This window comes from Chelonoidis abingdonii, chromosome 1, assembly GCF_003597395.2.
Source record: "Chelonoidis abingdonii isolate Lonesome George chromosome 1, CheloAbing_2.0, whole genome shotgun sequence".
NCBI classification, from domain to species: domain Eukaryota; kingdom Metazoa; phylum Chordata; order Testudines; family Testudinidae; genus Chelonoidis; species Chelonoidis abingdonii.
In genome coordinates this window covers 346,940,901-346,946,498 of record NC_133769.1, presented here as the reverse complement: position 1 = coordinate 346,946,498, position 5,598 = coordinate 346,940,901, and the positions used below count along the sequence as shown (strand labels likewise).

The 5,598-nt window shown below is 42.6% G+C and overlaps 1 long non-coding RNA gene across 1 annotated transcript; it reads left to right on the top strand.

The window, feature by feature from the left end:
- Positions 1-798: 798 nt before the first annotated feature.
- On the top strand, positions 799-5,598 carry LOC116822619 (uncharacterized). The gene is made up of 2 exons (XR_012655055.1): positions 799-1,028; positions 3,854-5,598. It is a non-coding gene; the product is annotated as an uncharacterized LOC116822619 (long non-coding RNA).

Genomic DNA, 5,598 nt, shown 5'->3' with positions numbered 1-5,598 from the left:
ATGTAAAGTAAATAAGGTTTTTAAAATGTTTAAGAAGCTTCATTTAAAATTAAATTAAAATGCAGAGCCCCCCAGACCGGTGGCCAGGACCCGGGCAGTGTGAGTGCCACTGAAAATCAGCTCGTGTGCTGCCTTCAGCACACGTGCCATAGGTTGCCTACCCCTGCAATAAAACAATATAACACAGCAAACTACTTTGTTTAAATTAAGAACAAACATGAATCCTAATAGATGGAATAAAAGACTAGGTTTTAAACATGCACTCTACCCTCTTTATAAGTGTGTGTGCTACAATCTCTTTCTTATAAAGATGTCTTGGCTTCCATTAATATTGTTATTGTTAAATTGATATAGAGTTCTCTGAATGTAAATGTGCTTGTAATAACTTCATAACTTTTGAAATAATTGGTCCTTCTTTCTCCTTTAATTTCCCCGTCTCCATTATATTCTTTCAAACTGCTCTCCCTTTTTTCCCTCTCCTCCTCATACTCTTTCTTTTTATATCCCTTCCCATACCCTTATGCACCTATCTCCATTCTCTTCTCCGCTCAGACAATGTACAAAGCCTGGCTTATGGTGAGAAATGACTAGCCCAATCTACTCTTACAGCAATGGTTCAACAGGCAGTAATGATACAGCTAGAAGACAGACCTTGGGAAGGAAGCCACATATTTATCCATTGACAGTATGTTGCCTGCTGTGTGATCTCACTGAAACCTTCAGTTGTTTGCACAGCCAATGGTTGTTTGCAAAAGCCAGGGTGAGTAAAAGGGAGGGGTGGGGGAAGGGTTGAAATGGGTTTCTGTGAGCTAGACTCAATACAGCCAAATTTTTATCCAAAGATCTGTTATGTGACTATGTGTCCACTTGCTTTGTCTCAAAACTCATTTTACTTAATTACACAGAAGTGTTGCTGAGACAACATTGTGCAAGCCTGAAAATATTTTGGAGATGGTACTATCTGGTGAACTCTGACCCATGGCCAAGGGTTGCTTGTACACCTTGCTGTATGCAAAATTGTTCGACAGGTAGTTTCCTCTCATAATTAGAGTTATGCAAAGCTTTAAGCTTTCAGTTTGCAGGATTTCAGTGCAACACTTTTTTCTGGCTTTGTTTCATATGTGTTTACCACCCATGAGTTTCACTTTGAATTTGGTGTTCACTTGGGTGCACTAAACTGAAGAACTAAAGGCAATACACAGAAGAAATATCCAGTTTTGCCTGGTTTCAGAGGGAAAATATGCATTCCTCTTCTTGAGTTCCAAATCCCCTTTGTTTCTTCAAATTCATCCTTATAATGCACTGCTTCTCCCATGAAGCCTTCAGTAACGACCTCTTCTAGATATTCCTACAAGCTTGAGCATATGTAGCTAACCATTGTACTCAATGTCTACTGTACAGTCCATATTCTGTCTTGGCTAACACCCCAGATAACCCCATCAAAATCAATGTGTAAATCAGGGCAGAGTTTGGCTCTGTGAACTTGATCCAAGACTTCTGGAAGTCTTTCCATTCACTTCAGTGGAAATTGGATCAGACCCTTAATTTAAAATGAACAACAACAACAACAAAGGAGTGGCATCTAGTGAATAAAGCAGGGAACGGGGATCTATTTCTGACTATGCCACTGATTCACTGTGTTATCTTGGACAAGGCACTTAGGGCCAGATTTCCAGAAGTGGCTTTTTATTTTGAGTGACTCAGTTTTCAGGATCCCAAATCTAGACCCTTGAGGTAGATTCATAGATTCCAAGGCCAGAAGAGTCCAATGTGATCATCTAGTCTGACCTCCTGTATAACGCAGGCCACAGACCTTTCCCAAAATAATTCCTAGAGCTTAGCACCTAGAAAAACAGCCAGTCTTGATTTTAAAGTTGCCAGTGATGGAGACGCCACCACAATCCTTAGTAAATTGTTCCAGTGGTTAATTACTCTCTGTTAACATGTTAATGTATATCTTATTTCCAGTCTGAATTTGTCTAGCTTCTGCTTCCAGACATTGGATTATATTGTACTTTTATTGTCCAAAACTGGGCACCTGAAAATGGACGCGCCCATACTTAGAGGCCGCATTTGAAAATTTGTGGCTAATCCCTCTGCCTCTCTTTACCAACATGTAAAATGGGGATAATAATACAGTACTTGCTACCTCTCAAGGGTGTTATGACTGAGGTGTAATTAATGTGTAAAACACATTGCAATCTTTAAATTTTAGGTTCATGCAAAGTTTTAATAATTTTTAAAATGATACCAGCAGTTTAAAGTTCCATAAAGATGTGATCATAAATGATGTTGGTGATCTGGAGTACATTGGGCAATGTTTCCTTTTCATTAAGTCATTAAGTTTTTAGTGACAGGTTTCAGAGGGGTAGCCGTGTTAGTCTGTATCAGCAAAAACAACAAGGAGTCCTTGTGGCACCTTTGAAACTAACAAATTTATATGAGCATAAGTTTTCATGGGCTAAAACCCACTTCATCAGATGCATGGAGTGAAAAATACAGTAGACAGGTAAATATATTACAGCACATGAAAAGTTACCTTATCAAGTGACGAGTCAGTGCTAATGAGGCCAATTAATAAACAAAATAAAATAATAAATAAATATTAGGTTACATCCACCCTGTTTGAATTGGCCCCGTTAGCATTGACACCCCCCGCTCCACTTGGTAAGGCAAATCCCATCTTTTCATGTGCTGTAACATATATACCTGTTTACTGTATTTTTCATTCCATGCATCTGATGAAGTGGATTTTAGCCCATGAAAGCTTATGCCCAAATAAATTTGTTAGTCTCTAAGGTGCCACAAGGACTCCTCGTTGTTGAAGTTTTTAGTGATAACCCTAAATTTTCAAAAGTGGCTCCTGATTTTGGAAAATGTCTTCGGTTGGGCTCCTGAAAATTGAATTGAATCTCCCAAAATCAGAGGCCACTTTCAGAAAAGTAGGCCATAGTCTGTTAGGTGTCCAGAAGAATGTGAACAGAACTTACAACTGAGGCCAGACCCATAGAGGTAACAGAGACAGACCTCAACTGGTAATACCAGGGTGGCCATCTTTTCAGATTGCAAAAATGGGACACATGTATGATCACCCTAGCTACTATAAATCAACATAGCTCTATTGACTTCAATTTACCTCAGCTGAGGATCTGGCCCATGAAGTATAATGAATTATGAACTAAACGAAATCTTATTCAAGTTATCTACACTCCCCTTGAGTTAGCCTACCTGAGGCATGAACGATCACATTGTAAAATAATCACTGAGCTGCACAGAGTAGTCCTGTTAGAAGCTAGAGCATTGTGCTGACTCCGGGTTTTACCCATTCATGGGCCAGTCAACTTGAGTTAAAAGCATAACCATACTTGAGTTAATAAGTTTTGTGTGTGGACAGGACTTGAGTTAGGGACAGCACTTGAGGTATAACTCGACTTCACTGTAGTGAAGACAAGCCCTAAGAGGACTGAGGAAGGGGCAAGACTCAGGGCATGGCTACGCTTGCAGATGTAGAGTGCTGTAAGTTAAAACAGCCCTCAGAGACTGCAGCAGGGAAAGCATTGCAGTGTGTTCACTCTGTCAGCTGCAAGCGCACTGGCATGGCCACAATTGCAGTACTTGCAGCAGCGTTGGGAGCGGTGCATTATGGGCTGCTATCCCACAGACTACCTCTTCCCATTCTGGCGCTGTAGCTTGTGGGAAAGGGGCGGGGGTGTGTAGGGCATTCTGGGTCATTTCCCAACGCCCTGTAATGCATCACTTTGCATCCCAGCAATCCCTGTGCTTCTGTCCACATTTGGTGCTATCTTTCAATGTTTTTTATACTACATGCTGTGTCTTCCCTTTCGGTCTGCAGGAATGGATCCCGAACTGCTGAGGAATATGCTGATGGGTCTCACCAGCACGTCATGAATTGCAGTCGAGTTACTCCTTAAGCTACAAACTGACAGTGAGGAGTCCGACGATGATGTTGACTCGCGTAACGCATACGACATGAGATTGCTTGTGGCATTCACAGGCATGTTCACCACCTTGGAACGCTGGTTTTGGGCTCGTGAAACAAGCACTGAGTGGTGGGATCACATCGTCCTGCAAGTCTGGGATGACGAGCAGTGGCTGCAGAACTTTCGGATGAGAAAAGCCACTTTCATGAGACTGTGTGATGAGCTGGCCCCCACCCTGCGGTACAAGGACACGAGATTGAGAGCTGCCCTGCCGGCGGAGAAATGAGTGGCTATTGCAGTCTGGAAGCTGCAATTCCAGACAGCTACTGATCGGTCGCTAACCAGTTTGGAGTGGGAAATTCGACTGTTGGAATAGTTTTCAGAGTAGCAGTCGTGTTAGTCTGTATCCACAAAAAGAACAGGAGTATTTGTGGCACCTTAGAGACTAACAAATTTATTTGAGCATAAGCTTTCGTGGGCTACAGCCCACTTCTTCAGATTCATAGAATGGAACAATAGTAAGGAGATATATATACACAGAGAACATGAAAAGGTGGATGTAGCCATATCAACTCTAAAAGGCTAATTAATTAAGATGAGCTATTATCGGCAGGAGAAAAAAAACATTTGTAGTATAATCAAGAAGGTCCATTTCAGACAGTTGACAAGAGGTGTGAGGATACTTAACATGGGGAAATAGATTCAATCTGTGTAATGACTCATCCTGTTGATGCAAGTTTGCAGGGCCATTAATCGCATCCTGCTCAGAAGGAGCATGACTCTGGGTAACGTGCATGACATTGTGGCTGACGTTGCACAAATAGGTTTCCCTAACTGCGGAGGGATAATAGATGGGACGGATATTCCAATTCTAGCACCAGCCCACCTAGCCTCCGATCACATAAATTGGAAGGTGTATTTCTCTATGGTTCTCCAGGCGCTCTTGGATCACCATGTGCATTTCATTGACATTAAAGCAGGTGGGTCTGGAAAGGTGTGTGATGCATGCATCTTTCGGAACACAGGCCTGTTCAGGAAGCTGCAAGCTGGGACTTTCTTCCCAGACCAGAAGATCACTGAAGGAGAAGTCAAAATGCCCACTGTGATCCTGGGAGACTTCGCTTACCTTTTAATGCTGTGGCTCATGAAAACCTACACAGGGAGCCTTGACAGCAGCAAGGAGCAGTTCAACAACAGGCTGAGTTGGTGCAGAATGACTGTGGAGTGTGCTTTTGGCCTTTTAAAGGGCCGCTGGCAATCTCTGTATGGGAAGCTGGACTTGGGTGAAAACAGCATCCCTGCGGTTATATCTGCGTGCTGTACCCTCCGTAACATTTGTGAAGGGAAGGGTGAAAGATTCACTTAGGCATGGAACTCAGAGGTTCAACACCTGGAGGTTGAATCTGAACAGCCAGAGAGCAGGGCTAATAGAGGGGCCCAGCACGGGGCTGCAAGGACTAGGGATGCCTTGAGGGAGCAATTTGAGGCTGAAAGCCACCAGTAATATTTGGTGCCCTGCACGGGGCAGTGGTTCCAAAGTTAGTAGGAATCTGTGTTTGCTGTGTATGATGCACTGACTTGCAGTGCCTATTATTTTCCTTGGCTACTGCATCGTTTACTTAATGCAATATTAAAGAATGTTTTCAAAGCCAAAAAA